We start from the raw sequence: 23,309 nt of genomic DNA on the forward strand, positions 1-23,309 counted from the left end.
AAGGCGGTGGTATTTGCAAGCACATGGGGAAGTGAGACATTAGCTTGGCAGGCGGGGGGAGGGGGAAAGCTGGACAGGAGCACAAGGAACAGAAGAATCTAACTACTAGAGCACATTTCTTTCCACAACCTACAACTGAATCAGAGTCTTTACATTCCTCTGCTATGACAAAAAGCTCTGAAACCCAAAATGTGGGCAATATCTGGCACATCCCTCTCTACATCTTGTCCACAGAGAACAGCAGCCAACTAATGCTACCAGTTATTCAATTAGCTCAAAATGGTAGAGGTCCATGTTGTGTATGTAAATATCTAAATCCTGATAACCTAAGCTGGGGTTACTCAGGTTCCACGTAACAGAATGTGGGTTTTTTCAATTTTTTTTTTTTTAATTCAGAAATTATACAAAAACATGTTAGAAGAACATTAAACTTGTAAGATCAAACACTTAAAAATTAGGCAAGCCAGAATTAAGCCTATGCAATCTTAATTTGACTCCCTTGTGCACAAGCATTATGATACAGCCAGTAATTACCTGATCAAATACCTTTCCCCCCAAAGGGCCCCTGCCTCATTCAGTGAATGGGTGGTTATTCAATGTTTATTTTTATCCTTTATTCACTGTGTTGCTGCAGGCCTTATTTATCACACACCATCAAACCCTGCACTGAATACAAATACTTTAATTTCTGTTTCCATGGTACTTTGAATCATAGAACTGGAAGGGACCTTGAGAGGTCATCTTGTCCAGTCCCCTGCACTTATGGCAGGACCAAGCTTTATCTAGACCAGCGGTTCTCAACCTTTTTTTCCCCGAGTACCACTCGGGCCAGGTACAGTCAGGTCAAGTACCACTTGACCCGACTGTACCCGACCCGAGTACCACTCGGGGAAAAAAAAGGGAGGGGACTTGCGGCGGGGTTTCGCGGCGGGAGGGATTTGTGGCGGGGTTTCGCAACGGCGGCGGGGAGAGACGGGCGGCAGGGTTTCGCGGCGGAAACAATACCCGCCATCGAAACCCTTCCGCCGTTTCCCCATTTTTGGCGGCAGGGTTTCACACAGGCGGGTGGGAGGGCCCTTCCGGCAGCGGCGGCTTCAGCAGCGCGCGTACCACCCAGCCTTCCAGTAAGTACCACCGGGGGTGTGTACCACCGGTTGAGAACCGCTGATCTAGACCATCCCTAGCAGGTATTTGGTCTAACCTGTGCTTAATTTCCAATGATGGAGATTCCACAACCTCCCTAGGCAATTTGTTCCAGTGCTTAACTACCTTGACAGTTAGGGAGTTTTTCCTGAAGTTCAACCTAAATTGCCCTTGCTTCAATTGAAACCCATTGCTTCTTGTCCTATCCTCAGGAGGTTCAGAACAAATTTTCCTCCCTCCTCCTTGTACCTTTTATGTATTTGAAAACTGTTATGACCCCTCTCAGTCTTTTCTTCTCCAGATTAAACAAACCCAATTTTTTCAATCTTCCCTCAAAAGTCAAGTTTTTTAGACCTTTAATCATTTTTAGCAAAACAGCGAGAGACCTGTGGTACCTTAAAGACTAACACATTTATTTGGGCATAAGCTTTTGTGGGCAGAAACCCATTTCGTCGGATGCCTCAATGCATTAATCATTTTTGTTGCTCTTCTCTGGACTTTCTCCAATTTGTCCACTTCTTTCCTGAAGTGTGGTGCCCAGAACTAGACATGATACTCCAGTTGAGGCCTAATCAGCGTGGAGTGGAGCAAAAGAATTACTTCTCGTGTCTTGCTTACAAACACTCCTGTTAATAAATTCCAGAATGTTTGCTTTTTTTGAAACAGTGTTCCGTAGTTGACTTATATTTTGCTTGTGATTCACTATGACCTCCAGATACCCTTCTGCAGTACTCTTTCCTGGGAGACATTTCCCACTTTGTATGTGGTCACAGTATCAGAGTACTTCAGAAACATTAAAGAATTTAGCTTCACAACACTCATTTAGAATAAGTAGAGGTGTCTCCATTTTACACCTTGGGAAACTGAGGAACAAAGATTAAGGTCAGAAGTGTCCACTAATTTTGGTTACCCAACTTCACATGCCCTGGGCCTAGTTTTTCAGAGACTTCACATTTGTATAGCACTGTAACACGGCTATTTTTAGCTATTCTTTTTTAGCTATTTTTAGCCTCTTGAAGAAAAAAGTCTCACTTAGGCCTTGATCCTACAATCAGGACAGATCAGTGCAGATTCTTGCTCACTCAGATCCCATATTGACTTCAGTAGTGCTCTGCAAGGATGCCAGGATCTGCCCAGGAGAATTAGATTGCAGGATCATGGTCTTAATTTCTTCTCTGGTTCTAGAGCATTTATTTTAATTAGCAAATTGCTCTTATATACATTTTTCAATAGTAACAAAACCTGACAATAAATATACACATTCCAAACACTGTCACTGCCCCAAAGACCGCAGATTTCTAAATGATGGTTTTTCCTTCTGATGTTTACATTAGCAACTTCTCAGAATGAATAACTGAGCATGAAAAACAAGAGAGTCCACAAGTAAATAAATGGCCATTTAGCTTAGGTCACAGTTTCATATTCTGAATTATAGTGCTGACAAAGTCCATGCGTCTTAGTTGTATCTTTTTTTAAGCACTATATTGTGCATATCAAAACTGGTAATAATTGGCATACTCCATTACGAAAGGCAATTACAGCAAACATTGAAACTTAAATTGTATGCAACATACTGTAAATTCTAATAAAACTTCTTAAAAATGTGTTTTTACTCCCAACATCACATGTAAACATGTAATTTAGGGAATCCATCATCATGGCAAATCCCAAAGGGACATGGCCTCACAAATTGAGCTCCACCCAGAGTACTCTCTGACAAGGTGCTTGGTTGTATATTCAGTTTATGTCCATCACTGGCAATCTTATGCCACTAAAGCTTTTTGACACCCATGCAATTAACGGCCACACAGGAGCATTTATTGGTGCACATGCTTCAGAATTCTTGGTCTTCTGTTATATTAATATATCAGGGGTGGGGAACGTCCGGCCCGCGGGCCGAAATAATTTGGTCGGCCCCGGCGGCGGCGCGGTTTCACGGCGGTGGCGCGGTTCCGTTGAAGGGGGGAGAGGGGGGAGGGCAGTGCCTGCCACCGAAACCCTGCCGCCGTTTGCCCCTTTTCGGCGGGGGGGGGACTTCGGCGGTGGGCACTGCCCCACGCCCCCCACGGAACCCCCCCGCTGCCAAATTCTCCCCCGCCGCCAGGGCCACCATCAGGCCCTTGACAGAAAAAAGGTTCCCCACCCCTGTAATATATCCATATCAAGAAACCTACTGAAACTAAATTAGTACTGATGGAAGCAGTTGCTGGATTTGACTTGAAATATCCTCACTTCTGATCTTGTTCTTGATATGGAGCATTTGATGAAGATGACAAGAATCAGAAACATCAAACCCAGGGTACTTCAGTCTTCCTTTGTAACAACGTGTCACTTCCATTCAGTGGAGTTGGTGTAACTATGGCTCTTTAGATCTGCAACTTTGTAGCAAACTTGACGGCACAACATCCCCACAGAAGACACTGAAGGGGCCAAAACATGGCAGCAGGTGCAGCTATACACAGACACCCACATCTTTTGAGCATCCTCTAGCACTGTCTATGATGCTGCCCAAATATTGGAAAGCTGCCATCTGCTCAATGTCCCATCCAGACACGTTAACACTGGACTGGTTGTAATGTGGAGCTGGAGGCTACTTGATGGTAACAGCCAAGGATTTAACTTGATCCAGATTAATAACCAGACCAGTGTATATTGCTTCTTGCCCAACCAGATCAGCTATCAGTTACAGGGATTCACCAAACTGAAGCAATAAGACAATGTCATCAGCAGCTGTGACATTGTTTGGTAAATTTAGGGGATCCAACATGCAAATAAAGCAGCTGACAGATGCTTCTTCCAAATTCAAGCTAGGAGATAACAAATCACAGTAATAGGTTTTCAAATTCTATGATATATTCAGAGACAAATATGAGATTATTCTCTCTCTTGACATTTGAATAAATAATGGAACACCTATTCAGCTACTGTAAATTTACAACTCCAGCACTAATGCTAACAGAAAAGGTTGTTTCTTCAGATAAGCATGACTACAAGCTTAGAGACGATCTCAGCAAATTTGGGATTCACTTAGGAAGACTTAAAATAAGAGCAAATTCTGATGATCCATAGTACTACTCATTTACTAGATCATTCACTAGAGCAGGGCTTGAACCCCGGGCGCCAGGTTGCCATGGTGCCTAGGAATTTAATTCTGGTGCCTAGTATTTCTCCCAGTGAAAGACTGGGTCCCAGGGGGAGCGGCCGCCATACTCCGGCCAGGGTGCCACTACATCCATGTGGCGGGGCCGGGAGGGGGGAGCGCTGCAGCTGCCACGCTCCAGCCAGAGCGACCCGCCGCTGGGCCCATGTTGTCTGGCTCCTTAATTTTTGGGCTGGCTCCTAGCTACAAAGCAAGTTTGTCGAACCTGGCACTACAGTTATCTAGCATTCTAAGGCCATGTCTACACTGTCAAGTGAAGTCGACTTTAAGTTGACTTTCAGCAGCCGATTTTTAGAAGCCACAGCAGCGTGCATACACTACGCTACTTGCGCAGGTCTCTTGCGTTTACACTGAGCACTCTTAATTCAAATGGCAAAGCAGTGCAATGTGTGTAGCTATCCCACAGTGCAACTATCCGCCATGGCTGTTGGGATGAGTGTCATCGTCCCATGATGCGATGTTGCTTCCTCCTCCCTTCTTCCCCCCCAAAACAAACAGGAAAAGTATTTTCGTGCCTTTTTTTACTCCCCGCACTCGCCATTGCTGCAGAGACATGGAGCCAGCTCAACTCTGCACTATTATTGGGAGCGTTACAAATACATCACGGCTTATCATCGAGTATTTTCGAAGTAGAGCAAGAAGCTGAAGCACACACAACAGCAATGCCACGGAGGCTGCACTGCTACAAGCCATCAAGCAGAACAATTCCCGATTGCTGCAGGCTGTAACAAATCATCTGCATTCCGTGGAGCACCGGTTCTGGTGCAGGGAAACAAGCACAGACTGGTGGGACCGCATCGTTATGTAGCTGTGGGATGATGATCAGTGGCTGCAAAACTTTCGTATGCGAAAGGCAACTTTCCTCGAATTGTGCTTGGAGCTGGCCCCGTCCCTGAAACGCGTGACTAGTCGCTTGAGACAAGCTCTGACGGTGGAGAAGAGAGTTGCCATTACTCTGTAGAAGCTGGCAACCCCAGACTGTTACCATTCAGCTGGGAATCAATTCAGAGTTGGTAAATCTACAGTGGGCACCACCGTTATTCAAGTATGCAGGGCCATCAATAGACTTCTTCTACGAAGGATAGTGACTTTGAGAAATGTGCAGGACACAGTGGAGGGGTTTGCCACGATGGGGTTCCCAAACTGCGAGTGGGAATTGATGGGATGCACATCCCTATCTTAGTGCCTGCCCACCTAGCAACCGAGTACATAAACAACAAGGGGTACTTTTCTATGGTCTTGTGGCTCACAGGGATCACTTCACCGACATCTATGTGGGGTGGTCTGGGGAGGTGCATGACGCACGCGTATTTCATAATTCAGAGCTGTTCTCTAATATGCAGGTGGGCACTTCTTTCCCAGATCAAAAAATTTAAATTGGGGGTGTGGAAATGCCCATAGTGATCCTGGGGGATCCTACTTATCCCTTGCTCCCTTGACTAATGAAGCCGTACACTGGTCACCTTGCCAGCAACAAGGAGTGTTTTAATAAGAGGTTAAGCAGTTGCAGAATAGTTGTAGAATGTGCCTTTGGGTGTTTAAAGGGTAGATGGAGGAGTCTCCTCACTAGGCTGGACATGACTGAGAAGAACCTCCCTTCTGTGATATCTGTGTGCTGTGCTCTTCATAATGTGTGTGAAGCGAAGGGTGAGAGGTTCCCCCACGGTTGGGCTGTGGAGGCAGAAAGACTGGCCACCAATTATGAGCAGCCAGATGCCAGCACTACGCTGAGAGCTAACCGTGTAATGCTTTGCATTAGGGAAGCTTTGAAAACCAGGTTCTGCAATGAGATGCAGGACTGATTTCTGTTCCTGTATGTTGTTTGCCTTTGGTGAAACCAACCCCCCCACTCCCCAATCAATATCTGTACCTGCCAAATCCCTCCAGGACAAGATATGATTTAATAAAGAAACGTGTTGAAATGATGCTTAACTTTATTTATGAACATTCAAGTCATGGGGGAAGGGAGGGAGTGTTCATTCACTGTCTCAAGAGGTAAGGTTATGGCTTGCTGGCCAGCTGTCAGCGTGGCCGCTGCTGCTTTCTGCTCACCTCGAGCACGTACTGCAGCCTGGCCAGTCTCCTCAGAGACCGGCGGGGGTCAGGCATCAAAGCCCTCGGTCAAGGAGCATTATGGAGGGGCTGCAGCGTGACTTTTGTCCTTCCTCCACTCCTCCTGAAGCTCCATAAGTCTCTGCAGCATGTCTGCCTGGTTCCGCACGATTCGCAGCATCTCCTGCATGGTACTGCCATCATGCTCCTGCATTTCTCTGCGACTCTCCCTGTCCATGTCCATATTCTGGGACAAGATGAGCCGCCACGCTCTTTGCTCTGTCTTTGTGACCGCTGAGATGTTCATGAGCTCGCAAAACATGTCATCTCTTGGGGGGTTTTTTCCCTCTTTCTAATCTGCGATAGTCTTTCCGAAGCATTTCTTGAGAGCGGGGCCAAGGCTGAGGTGTCTACAGAATGAAAAAAATAACAAGGTAGCCACTGTTAGCATAGAGAAGAAAATGATACAACTGCAACAATGCAGACAATAATCCCCATGCAGTGCACAAGGCAAACACAGAGCCTCATTCCATTCCTGCCATCCCAGAAGGGTCTGCTCTCTGTGTCCTTACAGAGAGGAACTGTGGAGAGCGTTGGGGGGGGAGGGAGTCTCTGCAAGTATTTTAAACATGCGCAGTGTGCCCTTGCAGACAGTTGTGGGGCCGGGTGTGTGTGCGTGCGCGCGCTCTGCTGGTATTTTAAACCCTTACAGAGAAGAACTGCAGAGAGCGTGGGGGAGGGAGGAAAGTCTCTGCTTAAAACAAACATTTGCTGGATGCAGCGGGGTACCAGCAGTGTTCTGCCACGAGGCAGGCTCCCTTGATTGCAGCAAAGCATCCTATCGTGGAGGGAGGAACAAGGCAGCCCTCCCCTGAAATCCTTCACAAAAGTTAACAGATTACATACATGAAAGTTTCCCTGAGATATCAACTGATGATCAACATAGCATTTCTCATCACATAAACAAACTGTTCCCTGGGTAACCCCCCAGTACAGTCACCAAAAACATCTGAAATCCCCTTCATGCCCCCCCCCCCAACCCAATGTAAAAGGACAGAACTGCTAAGAAAAAAAAAAAAAAAACTCACCAGATGTGCCTTCCACAGAATCATTAGTGCTGTCCTGTGTGCTGCTGGACCGCTCTGGGGTCAAGAATATGTCCTGACTTTCAGGGAGAACGGACAGCACGCTCTCATGCACCCTGCTTTCCTCTGCCTCCTCATCCACGGAGTCCTCATCATTGTCCATGGACTGTGACCCAGCGGAGGTATCGATGCTGCAGGGAGGCACCGAGGTAGGATCACCACCGAGAATTGCATGCACCTCATCATAGAAGTAGCATGTTTTGGACGACGAGCGAGAATGACTGTTAGCTTCCCTGGCTTTCTGATATGACTGACGCAGCTCCTTGATCTTCACGCAGCACTGCTGAGCATCCCTTCTCCAGCATGCCCTGGGATATCTTCCCATAAATGTCCAGATTCCTTTTGCTGGCTCTGAGCTGAGCCAAAACGGACTCCTCGCCCCACAGCCCGATGAGATCTAAGACTTCTGGTCGACTCGATGCTGGAGCACGTTTGGGCTTTGTAGTAGCCATGCGGAGAACAGTGACAAAGCTCTCTCCACGCTGGCAGCACAGGCAATGAAAATTCAAATCTTCCCGGGGCCTGAGGGGAGGGGACATTTCCTGGTAGCGTGACCACAGAGCAGCACAGCACGACTGTTCAGAGTGGTCAAAACGGGGCATTGTGGGATACCTCCTGGATGCCAATAAATTCGATTTAAGTGAAGTTGTGTCTACACTGACACTAAATCGAATTAACAAATTAAATTTAGGTGCTACGCCACTTGCAGAGGTGGTCTTGATTTTCGAGGCGACTTAATTCGAATTAACAGTGGGCCAGTGTAGACACAGGTGTACGTAGGTTGACGAATGTGACTTTACGTCGACCTACGTTGCCAGTGTAGACCAGGCCTAAGTTTCAAGAAGGAGAAGGAAGGGGTTTTTTTGGTCTTTTTTTTTTTTTTTTGGGGGGGGGGGGGGGGAACCAAAATCCAGAATAATTCTTATACTTTTTATTGCTTCTTGCCCAGCTAGCATGCCTGAACTAGACACATTCAGCTCCTTACTGAATTTTCTGGCAGGAGGCTGGTAAGATTGTTTCCACTTGTGTGAGGACTTCAGCTTACATTTCTACTCGGAGTCATAGAAATGGGGAGATTGAATAGAGACTATTCTAAGAGATCCCTTTGAGAGCCAGAGATCTGGAAGTGCCTGGACTTCTCAGAACTTGCTTTCTTTGGAGATTTGGTTCCTTTCTTAGGTCCTGCTTATCCAGCCTTTTGAAAAGTGTCTGGATCTTAGGTATTCCTGTTGAGACACTGGAGGAAAGGATTTTTGCCCAGGGAAGTAGTTCCCATGATGAGATACTTAGGGATGTGAGCTACTGGGGAGAGATTGCCCATAGAAAAGGAGACTTTACACCAGGAGATATTTCCCATTTCTAAAACACACAGATCTGAAACTAAGGCCTTAATGGAGGGATGCTAGCTGAAAATATGGACTGATGACCTATTGTTTGCGCTAAGCGGAGGAAGGCCATTACGGATGAGCCACTCCAACAGGTGGAGCTGAAAGCCCCTTAATAGTATTTCATGCATCCCTTGGGGCTCCACATGGTGGTGCTCCACCACTGGGGATAGGAGCAGGCAATAGTAGCTGTACTATAAGCACAGATTGCTAAAGCAGGCTTGAGCAGTTTTGGCTTTGTTTTCAATAAGCCACCCTTCAGTCAGTGTTCCGGGTCAGGGAGGCACATGGATAAAATATTCAAAAGTGCCTGAGTCCCATTTTCAAAATAATGTAAATGATTTAGTGACCTATATCCCATTGACTTTCAATAGGACTTAGATCCTCAAGTTACTTAGGGTATGTCTACACAAAGGATAAAAAGCCCATGGTGGGCCCAGGTCACCTGACTCAGGCTCATGGGGCTCAGGCTCTGGGGCTGAAAAACTATTGTGTAGACATTTGGGTTTGGGCTAGAGCCTGAGCTCTGGGACCCTGCAAAGATAGAGAGTCCCAGAGACCGGGCTCCAGCCTAAGCCCAAATGTCTATATTGTAATTTTTCAGCCCTGCAGCCCAAGCCCTGTGAGGCCAAGTCACAGGGAGAACCCAGAGGTGTTTAACTGTAGTACAGACATACCCTTAAAGCATTTTGGAAAATTTTACACTGTTCCACAGATCCTCCATTCTCTATTCCCACTTTGTTCCCTTCTGATCTGGCAAAGATAAAGAAACACTAAAGCTACTCTTCTACTATAGGAAGTCAATAGCTACTGACTGCAGAAATTGCACAAATCTGTCCCTACATTCAACTGGATACATTACAGGAGTTTTAGGGTATATAGTAGAAAAGAAGAAGCTAAGTTACTTATCCTTTAAAGAAAGAATACATCCCCTTAATATCTTTTTAGGAAGTCCTATTTCCAGGAGTGCATCTCTGCTGATTCATTTGCAGCATCTGTTTGAGACAAGGTCATTTGCATCAGTTCCAGTCAGAAGCAGAAAGTGTTTCCATTTTAGAGAATGGGAGGAAATAACTGAAGCAAGCAAGAATGATTATGTTGCATAATTCTGGAATGATTACAAAAGATGGATCCTGTGAAACATCTATGCACCAATATATTTTGTGTTTTAACGAGTTAGAGGCAAAGCTAATACAACAGTTAAATCTAGCATCATAAGAAAAGTTTTAGAATACTACTAAGCAGCATCACAAAAAAAAACAGTTTACTTTTCTGATCAATAAAGAAAAAATATCACCAGAAAGAATTCCATCAGCACTACTGCCTATCACAAGGAATGACACATCAAATTCAGCTACATGGAAGTAAGTTATTTCATAATACTAAGAAGCATGTGTGTGCAGCCAACATATGCTTAATATTTTCCTAATTTTTCCACATGACTAATGTTTAATAAGATGTATACAATTAAACATTTCCCTAATATACATCTCATAACTCCATCAACCTCCCATTTGCTAATAAATTTAAAATTACATGTCTAGAAATCTTGGATAAATACCAGTAGAGAACTGCAGCAACAGCCATTAATAATATACTCTATAAAACTATCATCAGAATGCTTACTGAAAACATTATAAAGCATCAAGTGTTTTATATAGTACGTGTCTACTGTAAATACTGCAAACACAACTAGGTTATCTAACAATTAATATGTGCAGACTACCAAATATGAAGTCGCAAATTTTCATTGACAAGTGATCAGTAAAATACATTTTCCAGACTGACTTCCACCTTCATGTATTTTAGGAATGTTTCAGTATAACTGAACACTATTGAATTACTACTTAACTACGCCACATAATTCAATACAGCTCCCCTCTCCATAGAGAAATGTTGCCATACAAGTTATATCTAATACACCACATATGACAAAGGGTCCCAAGTACTGGTATATGATATGGAAGTGTCGATATTCCAAATATTCTCTCTCTACACAAGTTTTCATTTTCTGATCAGACTTAGTAGCATATAACAAATAATGTAATTTAAAAATTACTACAGCTTATGTAAACATGTGACAATAAAAATAATTTCTATTGTTGTCAGTATAACAGACAACAGTGGTAAAGTAGCATAGTTCAGCAAGTAACATTTAGAGCTTAAATTCAAATACCAGCAAGACTTAATACAAACTACTACTGACAAAGCTTAAATTCTAACATTTAGCTCAGGGATCAAATGAACTGAAAACTACATTAAGCCAATTACCCTCAAGTAAATGTATTTAGTTTAGCCCCAAAGCACATAAAAGCAATGTCAATTCTCCAAAAAGGGCCATATTTTTTAAGTTTAATGCACCCATCTCTGCACACACCCAAATCAAATGTGATTTGAAAGCTTATTTTATGTATGTTTAGAAGAGATATGATGTGGAGCTGTCAGATGATGCCATAAGCCTGTTAGCAAGATGAAACAATGTTACCCAAAATGAGAAAGTATTTTTTTCCAGAATCACTGGAACATGACTATGACTACAGTTTTTACTCCTTAAGTTAATTTCAACACTTTCATGTGCTGTTCATTGGTCAAAGCTACCACACAAAAATGTACTAAAAGATTTTTATTAGTTTTGCATGGGCAAGTTTTTTGGGTTTTTCCACCCACTGAAATGAATCTGTTTAGCATATGGCAAAAATGGCAAATATCAACATTAACATTCTGCAATATATTAACATGAAATATTTTCATATAACATATTCTTGATTGTCAAAGTACCGCACAAGTGATTATAATAGTTTTCTATTATTTGCAATCTGCTGACCAGATCAGTCTCACACTGAAAGTTGTGCACCAGTACCAACAGATTTCCTACCCATAGTTTGTACTGGATAGTGGGTAAATATAAAAGAGTATGAATTTCTAATATAATGCTTCTCCCTTTGTAAACTTTTATATGTACAATTTAGGATCTAATCTGCCTGGTAGAAGGTTAATTTGTAATTGCCTATGCATACAGTATTACCTTTGAAATCTTCTAGAAACTAGCTTTTTAATTCAGTGACATTTATGCACAAGTCAGCATTAGTGTTAGATTACAAATACAGAGTTTCATACTGGATTTCAATCAAAGCACTCTAAAAAAATGGTTATTTTGACACTAACAAATATACCTAAAATATCTAATTTAGCACAAGTCTGTGAAGGTTGTTCATAATTCTGAAATGTTTGTAACTTGGAACAAAAGGTTAAGCTTGTTCTTTCAAAAGTTTACAACTGAACACTGAATTAATACGGCTTTGAAACTTTAATATGAAGAATAATGCTGCTTTTGACCATCTTAATTTAAATGAAACAAGCACAGAAAGAGCTTTTTTCCTACCTTGTCAAATAATTTTTTAAACTTTCTCTTTATTTTTATAGTAGTTTACATTTAACACTGTACCGTATTTGCTTTTTTTTTTTTTTTTTTTTTTTTGGGGTGGGGGTGGGGGGGGTCATCTCTGCTGCTGCGTGATAGTGTGCTTTTGGTTCCAAATGAGGTGTCTGGTTGATTGGTCTGTTCGTAACTCTGAGATTCTACTGTACTTGTACAAAATGCAAATGGTGGTGGTGGTTGCTAACAATAATGTTGCTAACAATATACTCTGGGAATTTTTACCTCTTTAGGGAAGTTACAGTATATGAAGACATGGAGGACACAAGCCCCTTAAAGCATACATCTAAGAGAAAGACTCAGCACAGATTTTGAAAAATTTGTTATTTTACAAGAAAAATCAAAAGAATGCAAAAACTGTCAAAAGTCACCAGTAATGGACAGTATTCTGTGATGCTGGCACAGAAGCCATGAGAGTTGAATTGTACTGGTGTCCACTGGATGAGTTTTCTAGTTTGTGTCACTAATATTCTATTACAAATGTTACCTTTAGAAATGCACAAGCAAACTGAACTGGCATAGGTCAGAGTTGTTTGAATCCAGGAAAGAAAACAGACTTTGAACCAGATCAGACAGCATCATGTTCAACTGCTTCTGTAGCGACCAGAGTGCACAGTGACTGATCCTTTTGCATTGTTTGCTTGAGAAAAGCCACATAAGACAGACAAGAAGTCTCATAAAACCGAAATTTTTGAGAGAGCAATTGAACTACAGGAGCAGCGCTTCAAGGAGGAGCTGATATTGTGCAGAATATCTGTGGAAGACCTGATTGCTAAGGATGCAGTTTATCACTCAACATACCTTTCTTGCCATTCAAGTAAATTGAATCTTAAAGCAAAATCATCTAGTTACAGTGCAACAATACAGTCACCGTATGACATTGCATTTTTATCACCTTCTTGAAGAGATATACAATGATCTTACGTACAAGATGGCTCTTCTCTATCCAACCTGCTATAAAGATATAAAGTCCTACTTCCCGCAGATATAAAAACTGCTGGCTAGCTGAGTAGCAAACTACAGGCAAGACTAAAAAAACCATTATGGTTCTGCAATTTATTCCATGCACCTCATGGACAAGGCAACTTTACTATTGTTCTATGTAAGCGCAATAACATTATCTGATGCTATCCAAGCCGCTAGTAATCTGAAGCAGGAACTTAAGTCATCCAAATATTTTGTGGATGTTCTTCTGGAGAGTGAACTTGATGAACAGCTTTCAAATGAACAAGAGGTTTTGCATATTGCCACTTCAGTCTGAAATAGTCAAAATGAAAGCCTAAGATTATCATCCAAAGGTAGGTGAGTATAGTTCACAAAAGGCAATTACTTTTGTGCACTAACAGATAAAGGACAAACTCCTGTACCAATCAACTACGGAGGCACATCATTCAGCCAGTAATGAGTATCATTCTTCAGGAGACATTCAATGAAGGTGCTTCTCAATTGAGAAGTGCACAGTATTTAACAGTACCTAAACAATCACACTACTGCACATGAATCTCGCTGCACAGCCACACTACAAGTCTGAGTCTAGCAATTTAATTGACATGCAACATCTTCATGGATTCTGCATCAATTATGACGTGCTAAGGCAGTTCATCATTAGTACTGCAAAAACTGAAGTAGAAAGACACCAAATGGACTTGTACCACTTCATGCTGGTGGAAATCTCATCCATGAAGGAGAGGATAATTAAGGTTAAGATTTTATCACAGTTATTTTTAGTACAAGTCAAAGACGGGTCACAGAAAACAAACAAAAATTCATGGAAGCCTGTGACGTGTCTGCGACTTGTACTAAAAATAATGGGGGGTGAGGAGGAGGTATATGAGAGACGACTGAAGCCTGAGTGAGGGGGATAACAGCCCGAGTCCCGCTGTGGCAGGGAGAGTGGTAGTGGAAGGAGAGGGTTCAGGACCCACCACGGCTGACAGCTCCAGGGGCCCCGCCACAGCCCTTGAGGCTCAGGATCCTGCAGGCTGCTCACAGCCTCCGCCAACTGACTGGTCTGGCCCCACTGCCCAGAAGTGGAAAATGTCATGGAGATCACCAGATATCATGGAATCCATTACTTCTGTGACAATCTTATCCTTAATAATACAGACATGGTTTGTATTAGCCAAAATCCACATAGAAACCACTGATGGAAAGAATACCTTCCATTCAATGGCTAGAGTGATATTTCAAAAATAGTCTGCACACAGTTCAGCCAGTGGTGTACCGAGCAGGGGGGGGGGGACGGGACGGGACGACAGGCCCCCTTCAGGACGCGCAGGAGGCCTCAGCGCCTCCCCCCCTGCGCGTCGTGAAGGGCTGTCTGAGCCCCCCTCCCCAGGCCGGGGTGTGTGGCCTCCTCTTTCGAGTCGGTGCCAGGCTGCAGCAGGAGGCAGGCGGTGGGTAAGTGTGTGGGAGGGGGTGGGCGGTGGCAGCAGCAGAGCCAAGCTTGCATGTGCGACCCCCTCCCCAGCCATAGCCCCCCCCCCATGCAGTTACAGATCCTCCCCTTCCCAGGGCAGCTGGGGGAGCAGCGTCGGGACCCCTCCTGCCCTACAGAGGGGACACAAATGTAGGCTTGGGCCCCGGGTGCCGGAGATCCTCCGTACGCCATTGAATTCAGCATCACAAGAAATATCACTGAAGCACAGGAAAGAAGTCAATTTCCCACGGGCAATCAGAATTTCTTATGCAGTATGCAGTCTTTGAAAAACTAGAACATGTCCACAACGCAATGGTCATGAAAAGTACTTGAGAAAATCAACTATGTCTGTAATCAGAACAATCTTCAGTGCACAGAACTGTGTATGTGCCAAAACAATGAAGACTATTGTAACCCAAACACACTCAACAGAGATCATAAAGAAGAACAAGGTTAGAACAACGAGGAGGACTGGAAGTATCACCAACGCTATTATATTTCAGTGATACCTGTACAAATTTATTATTAGATTTTGTTTTACCAGACTGTTGTGATGCTTTGAGGTCACAAAGAAATCCAATGTTAAGTCTTCATTTAAACTCTATGTATTATTTCAACAGAAATGAAGGCAAATGTTCCAAAATGGTCCATTAATGTGTGCATGGCATTATTGTTTACCCCTGTTTCTATGGTAACAGCATCACTTTACAGCTCCACATTATATCACATCTTGAATACATGATAAGCCTTCAAATGATGTGTGAGAGAGAGAGAGAGAGTGTGTGTGTGTGTGTGTGTGTGTGTGTGTGTGTGTAGAGAGGGTACATTAAGTTGACCAACTCAGTGGTGTCTGCCACTTGCCTAACACATTTACCACAACCACAGTACAAAAAAGGGTAATGACCATAAGTTCCTCTTTAATACATTTTTGTACTATTGGGAATTTAGCATAATGAAAACATAAATCTGCATATTTTACAATTTTCATGTCAGAGTTTTTTCCTGGATCTCATATTATAAACATGTAAATAAAAAATAAAAACAAATGGAGTGTGCAGCTAGCTTTTTTCTAGCATTTCACCAGGACTTATAAAACCCTTGCCTTTAGGACGTCTCTAAACATATTTAATGAAAGGAAAACAAGATATTAAAAGGAAAGAAAGAATAAAAACTTAGAGTGGTTTAAAGACTAAGATAGGGAAACTGAAGCTCTCTTGTAAATTTTAATAGGAGGGGAAGTGCAAAAAATATAGAAAACATAAAAAATTGCTGCAAGAGTTTTGTCCTGCACTACATTAATAAAAAGTAAGGCTGTGATTTCTCTTGCTGCTTCCTGTCAATGGTCTACTGCCACTTTGCAGGCATCTAATCCCTACAGGAATGGAGAATGAGGATAGCAATCCCTAAGGTGGCCTTCAGGAAGTCCAGTTTAAGTTTTTTATAAAGTGTTTAAGATTCTTCACATCCACATTCTGCACAAGAATAGCAATTATTTTGAATTAATACAAATTTTCTTATCAGAATTATGTTTGAAAGTTGGTAAAAGGATATAATAACCTAGACCAGCGGTTCTCAATCCATAGCCCAATCAGCACATAGCTGCGGCCCATGTGACATTCTCAGGGCCGTACACGAAGTATTGTAGGCAGTCCACAATCAGGGCCGAATTTCCAATTAGGCACAAAAGGCACATGCCTTGCGGCACCTAAACAGTGGCGGATTACCGCACGGGCCAACAGGGCCCGTGCCAAAGGACCGTGGCCAATTTGGGGGCCCCGCACAAGTGCCAGAACTCAGGTCCCGACCCCTGCTCGTCTTCCTCTCTCTCAGGGCCCCACCGCCCTGCTCCTCCTCTTCCCCTTGAAGCCCTGACAACTGGCCAGATCGGAAGCCGGAGTCTGCTCAACTACTGGATTTGGGTCAATTAAAATATTCAGTAAAATGAAGAGGAGATACATAGTGGGATCTCTCAGGTCTAATAGATATGCAAGAGGGGGAAAGAGCAAGGAAAAGCATTAAGGGAAAAAGGTAAGACATTAAACTGTTAGTGTTCTAAAAATCCTGAATTATAAGACCTATATGAGTATCATACACTTCTTCTTTATCCAGCATATCTTCGTTCTCTTCAACTTTACCATATTTCTCTCAGTTTTTAATCCCACTAATAAGAAAGCTGCATCAGTGACAAATTTCTGAAATCAAAGTGCCTAGCATACATTAAAATGTTAATATCAGATCCCCATCTTTTAAGTATTGATTGATAATAGAATGAGCTAAGGTATCTACTTCATGAAGAACAGACAGACAGAACAGGAGGTTCAATACCACTGAGGTTTCTGCATATATATCAGACCAGAACTTGTTTAATTTAGGACGGGTGTGACAAATTTGCAGAGTTGTCGGAATCTTCAACATTTGTTCTCCTTTGCAAGACCTGCTTCAAATAAATTAAATTATCTGAAGTCAGTAGACTCTATTGAGCTTCTTGTTCTAAAAGAATTTTGAACGAGCACTTCTGACATTTAAATAAATTTCTGCCCTAGTCCCCAAGAGAAATTTTTATTTCTTCCAACTCTCTCCTCATTTAGCTATAATCCTTCACACAGATAAATTGACATTTGATATCTATTTGTATGCAATCTCAGCAAAATGGTTATCAGTCTTTCACAAGAAATACTCATTTTCCACATTTTTATGCAGACAAGATAGCATAAAATATAGTTTTTAAAATGTGGAGCATGCAGAAGATACATATTACATAGCCAGAGGTCATAAAATGGACACCTTCATCTTAAAAAGTCACTAACTTTTATTTATTTTTATTTTTTAAATTTATTTTTATTATAATTATTATGAAATAAGTTAATAATATAATATATAATCATATTATTATAGAATTCTTGTTGTTATAATTATTATTTATTTTTAACGACGATAATGCAGAAGCAGGAAAGAAACCCTCTTGCCAGATTCCAGGACAAGTTTCTGGTTAGGAAAAAATTGTTACTTGTAAATTGAGAAAATATGACACAGAATATCTGACAAACAAAACAGCACATACTATTTTTAAAAACTGCTTTTTAGATTAGAATTGTGTTTTAAGATAGAAAAAAAAACCTGAGGCAATAAAATGACTTTCTACACACACTGCAACTTAATATTGATAGATTTTTAGGCCAGAAGAGAGACCATTATGACTACCTAAACAAGACTGCCTGCATAATCCAAGTTATTGAACTTCACCCATTAAATCCTGCATCGTGTCCAGTAAAATACCAGCCTGAACTGAAAACATATCATCTTGATTAATACATTTTCCAATACCTCCTACCATTACAAAACACTTCTTGGATATTGAAAATTCCATTGCCAAGACCACCTGTGATAAAATATCCAAGTAGGAAGTTATTTTGTTACAGTTCAACTAGACCAAGAAACCTGCTTTTTTAAGAGCCTTTCTAGATCAATACCCATGGACATGTTTATCAACACTTAAGACATGAAGTGTCAGTTTGATAAAATAGCTATTGGCTATACAAATTAGACTATCAAAACATTTCAATGTTGCCTACCTCAAGAGCTTCTTCAGCATCTTTTTCATTTTATTTGCAGACAGTAGTCAGAGATTGTCTTCACTGCAGAGTTATAACTTGAATGTTGCCCCATCAAGTCCAGGCAACACCAAAAACAAAACAAAACCCACTAACGCAAGCTGATTGGCTTGACAGGGGCATAGGCTCCAGTTACCACAACTCTTAGCTGCCAATACAATGTCACTCTGCTTAGCTCAAGTGTTATTTCACAGTGTGGTTATTCTCACTGCAGCAGATAACTCGAGTTAACTCTGCAGCGATGACACAGCTCAGTCAAGTCAATAGTTACTTTTGTCTTAACGAGCCATTGCTATTATACAAGGCAGCAAGGATCCCATGGAAATGTACAGCAGACAGAATAGTAGTACGCCATAGTTGCAACCTCACTATCACAAGTTCAATTCACAATGTAACCTGCAGAGTATAAAAGGACATGAACTAGAGAGAGGGAGAATTTGTTTTACAAGTAAGAGCCATAGTTCCACCTGTATTTCACGTTTTAGGTATATTATAAATACCATTTTTCTACCATATTTATCACTCATTTTATAAAATTCGCTTTGAACAGCAACTTTGCAAGCACAAACCTGAGGAGTTTTACTTTTAAAAAAATATCACATTTTGAATTTCTACACCTTAGATTATAAGACGATAAATAACATTTAATTGTCTACACATGTAATCACAAATCAGAGTTTCAAAAAGTGGGAATGGGTAACAGTTCTACTTTTGTACACATTTGAGAATTATACCAAATACTATGTTAAATTATAGCGCAATTCTATGCTGAAAAGTGACCATGTAAGAAAGGCACCTTTTTGCTCTATATTCAGAATCCTTACTTATTTAGGTTGCAAAATGTTTTTCTAGAGTTGCTTACCTTTTCTTAGGGCTTGTCTACATTTGAAAATTAAAGTAGGTTAACTAAAGGTGAATGTAAAGTGCAATGGCTGTTCTAACTAACGCCAAGTGAACATTCTTATTTGAGAACAAGAGTATCTTGTCTTGTTTCTATTTAGCTTAATCCACTTTGCACCACTCTGAACTGTATGTAGACAAGCCCTTAGTCTTGCACAGCTGACAGAGGATGATTCTTTTTTGTGTATATTTATGAGAGAGTGCTAGGCAAGAACACTATTAGGTTCCTGGTCTCTGATCACAGCAGCTCTCCAATCAAACAATGCAGAATGGAGCTGGTTAAACAGAACTGTGCCTAATTTGTGGGTGGAGCAGAGCTGGAAGGCTAATTCTACCATTAGGCAGAAGCCACCAATAGGCACAGGAAGCAAGTAAAAACAAGGGAAAAACCAGCAACGGGGAAGGAGAGAGATTGCTCTCTCCCGCTTGCTACAGGAGCTGGGGGTCCTCTAAGACAGTGTTTCTCAACCAGGGATATGTGTACCCCTGGGGGTACACAAAGGTCCTCCAGAGGGTACATCAACTCAGCTAGATATTTGCCTAGTTTTACAATAGGCTACATAAAAACACGAGTGAAGTCAGTACAAACTAAAATTTCATAAATAATTACTTGTTTATACTGCTCTATATGTTATACACTGAAATGTAAGTGCAATATTTATATTCCAAATTGATTTATTTTATAATTATATGGTAAAAAAAGCAAGCAATTTTTCAGTAACAGTGCAACATGACACTTTTGTATTTTTGTGTCTGATTTTGTACGCAAATAGTTTTTAAGTGAGGTGATACTTGGGGTACACAAGACAAATCAGACTCCTGAAAGGGGTACAATAGTCCTGAAAGGTTGAGAACCACTGCGAAGACTGTTGGAGCAGAGCTATATATAGTAGTATAAAGGTGGTAGGACCCCACATTGTAAATAAACTACACAAGGGTCTCTGAGCAGTGTGTGGACCAGAGCAGAGGCTGGAGCCAGAGGGCCCTGTCACAATATTCAAAAGAATTGTTTACCAAGTTCCAAACTGTTATACCAGCCATGCTGACAACAAAAAAGTTCAGGGTTTTTGGTTTTTTTTAAACTGATGATTATATGCAAGAATCTTTCAATTCAGCTTGATTTTTAGATCTTATATTCAGTGTTTAAAGATGACTAACAGAAAGAGATCACTACCACATTTGATCCCAAAATCAGCAACAGGTAAACATGGAAATCTTTACAGTTATTTTTCAGCAACTTAGGGTGAATCTACACTACTCCCAGCCCAGGCTGGCTGATTCGTGCTAGCAGGGCTCAAGCTAATACACTCAAAACGGCAAAGTGGATATTGCAGTTTGAGCTACCGACCCCCTTGATTTGAACTCGGGTGGCTAATCCCAGTCTCCTCCAGAGCCACAATATCCACCCTGCTATTTTTAATGTGCTAGATTGAGAGCCCCACTAGCAGAAATCTGTGTATGCAGGCTAGAAGTCTCACTCCCAGCTATCATATAGATATATCCATAAGGGGAAAAAAAGTCAAAGGTAAAGTTCACATTCTGACCTTCACTGTCATCATGCCTAAAACAAAGATTTTGTTCTACCGGTTTTGGAGACTTAAAATTCAGATTGAATTCTGAATTTCCTTCCTTCTGTTAATTTGTTTCACAACTAAGCGATTTTTTTGTGTGAATCGAAACCACCAATAACATTTTTACAGTAATGCATATTGCTAAGAAGTTCTTCAGATGTCTGGTATCAGCAGACAACATTGCAGACGACAGATATTGCGAAATACTTTATTTTGAAAATGTAAGAACACCATTCCTCCACCCCTACCAAGAGGAAAGTAACTAAACATTTCTTCATTTTACTTTTAAACATGTTAACTGAATATATACTTCCCAGGAAAAGATTAATCATTTTTCATGTTATTCTACTGTAAGTACAAAAAAATCAGTAGTTTAACTATCAAAATTAAATTCCCTTTAAAAAAGAGACTTTAGCCTTGTAAGAATTTTTAATTTAAAAAACACTCAAAACTTAAAACGCTCCTGTATACCAGTTATAGGCTACCAATCTACCAACTGACAATTCATACTCATTTTGTGTAGTACTGCATGCCACAGCTAAAAACATGAACATTCTCTACTGATAGAACAGCAGTGAGATTTGGCCTATCAACTATTAATGTTTATGTAAAATGAAAAAGTCATTGTAGAACATCATGCTGACAAGGCTTCAGCAACCAATACTCACTGTATAGGCTATTGTAACCATTAGAAAAGCAACTACCATTTTTAAATGACTCATCAGTTTAAGATAGACTGTAAGATAAATAGCAAACAATGATATTAACGATGTTATTGCTTTACTTTATGAAGAACCACCTTTCAATTGGCACATCTAGTCCAGGCCTCTTTTCCAGAAATAAAGCAACCCTACAGTAAGTTTCTGAAACTTTAAAATATGTTCTCATGGATGTTTAACAGGAGCAAAAAAGGCAAATAAAATCAAATCTTTCTTAAACAGGGAAAAAGCAGACATCGGATTACAGATCATGTTTGAAATGTAAACGCCCTGCACAGATAAACAGCAGCAGAGAGAGAACCTATGTTAAGCGTAATTAGTGTCTTTCTGTCCCTCTGACAGGTCTGTACAGTCTACTTCCTTCTGAATGGTTACAGACCACACAACCCACAGGAGCGCAGGTCTAGCCCTGAGGCAGGAGTCAGTCCGGACAGAGCAAACGACCAGGCCACCGCTGCCTCTGGGGCTTTTCGGTCTGTGCCCAGAGCCAAACCCGCTCACAGCAGGACCAGCAGCTGCAGGCGGCGGCGTCAGCGCGCCGGGGAGTCGAAAAGAGGCGGTGGCAACTCTCACACCTGCAAGGCGTTTACACCAGAAGCAGCCAGACAACAAGCGCCGCGGCCCCGCGCCAGCCACACACACACGGACACGTCCCTGTCACAGAGCCGTGCGGCATCGACAGGCAACCGCAGCCGAAGTTTTGCTGCCCAGAGTGTGCGTGGCCGGGGGGGGGGGAAGGGAGGCACCACCCCACCCATTACCCCCTCCCCGTCCCAGCCCGGCAGAGGAGCGGCCGGGGGTTTCCTTTCGCCTGCAGCAGGGAGCAGGCACCGCAGCCCCACCCCGCAGACCCCTTCGCACCGGGACTCCCCCCCGCCCGGCCCAACCTCGTCCCCGCCCCCGCCCCTTACCGTGCGCTGGGGCGCGGCAGCAGCATGCCCGGCTCCCCTCGCTCTGCCCCCAGGCGCGGGGGAGGGGCGGGAGAGGCCCGGGACGCCCCCCTCCTCCTCCTGGGTCCGGCGGGGGCGGGTCCCCCCTGTCCGCTCGCGGAGGGGAAGGGGGAGGGGACTGGTAACTAAGCGGGCAGCGCGAGCTCAGCACAAGGGGCGGGGTGGAGAAGGGTGGGGGGAGAAGCGCTGCACTGGGCGCGGCCGTAAAGCGCTTCCGGGATCCGGGCCGCCGGCCTCGCGCGACAGCGGGAGAGGCCGAACCCGGCCCGCTCTACCCAGGCACCAACATGGCGCAGCCCGGGCCGGCCGGCCGCCGGCCCAGCTATCGCGAGACGTGACAAAAAGAGGCCCAGCATGACGTGGGGCGGGGAGAGGAGCGGTCTCGTCGCGGCTCGGCATTCGAAGCCCGACGCAGCGCAGCGGCGGGAACGTTGGGCGCTAACCGCCGAGGAGCTGCCGGTTTAACGCCCGCCCTGCGGCGTTGTTACAGTTGCAGTCGGGGGACGTTGCAGTCGCGCCAAAACTGCGGCTGCCCCGTGGTCCAGGCCCTGCGGCGGGCGCGGGGACGCTGCCCGGTTTTTCATTGGGGGAAGGGAGAGTTTCCAGCTTCTGCGTGAGGCTGCCCACGGTCTCTTGGTTGTGATCCACCCTGTGTTGCTAGCCCCCGCCCGACTCCTCTAGCTGCAGGGCCCCACGGCAGAGCTGTGGTGAGAGGGTGCCCCTGAAACAGGCGGTGTGAACAGGCCAGGTCTACGCTACAGACTTTTGTCAGCTTCTTTTGCACCACAGCAGCGGTGGTGTGCACACTGCAATCCCCC

The 23,309-nt window shown here is 43.1% G+C and overlaps 1 protein-coding gene across 2 annotated transcripts in view; it reads right to left on the bottom strand.

Annotated features, from left to right (window-relative positions):
- TAB3 (TGF-beta activated kinase 1 (MAP3K7) binding protein 3) overlaps positions 1-22,620 on the bottom strand; it is a 63,846-nt gene extending 41,226 nt beyond the window's left edge. For both annotated transcript variants that reach the window (XM_067545068.1, XM_067545070.1), the window contains exon 1: positions 22,453-22,620. The gene's annotated coding sequence lies outside the window, so the exon portion shown is untranslated. The remainder of the gene's footprint in view (positions 1-22,452) is intronic.
- Positions 22,621-23,309: the final 689 nt, after the last annotated feature.

Source organism: Emydura macquarii, unplaced genomic scaffold (assembly GCF_026122565.2).
Source record: "Emydura macquarii macquarii isolate MOO-44397 ecotype Brisbane River unplaced genomic scaffold, CSIRO-AGI_Emac_v2 contig_1043, whole genome shotgun sequence".
Taxonomy (NCBI): Eukaryota; Metazoa; Chordata; order Testudines; family Chelidae; genus Emydura; species Emydura macquarii.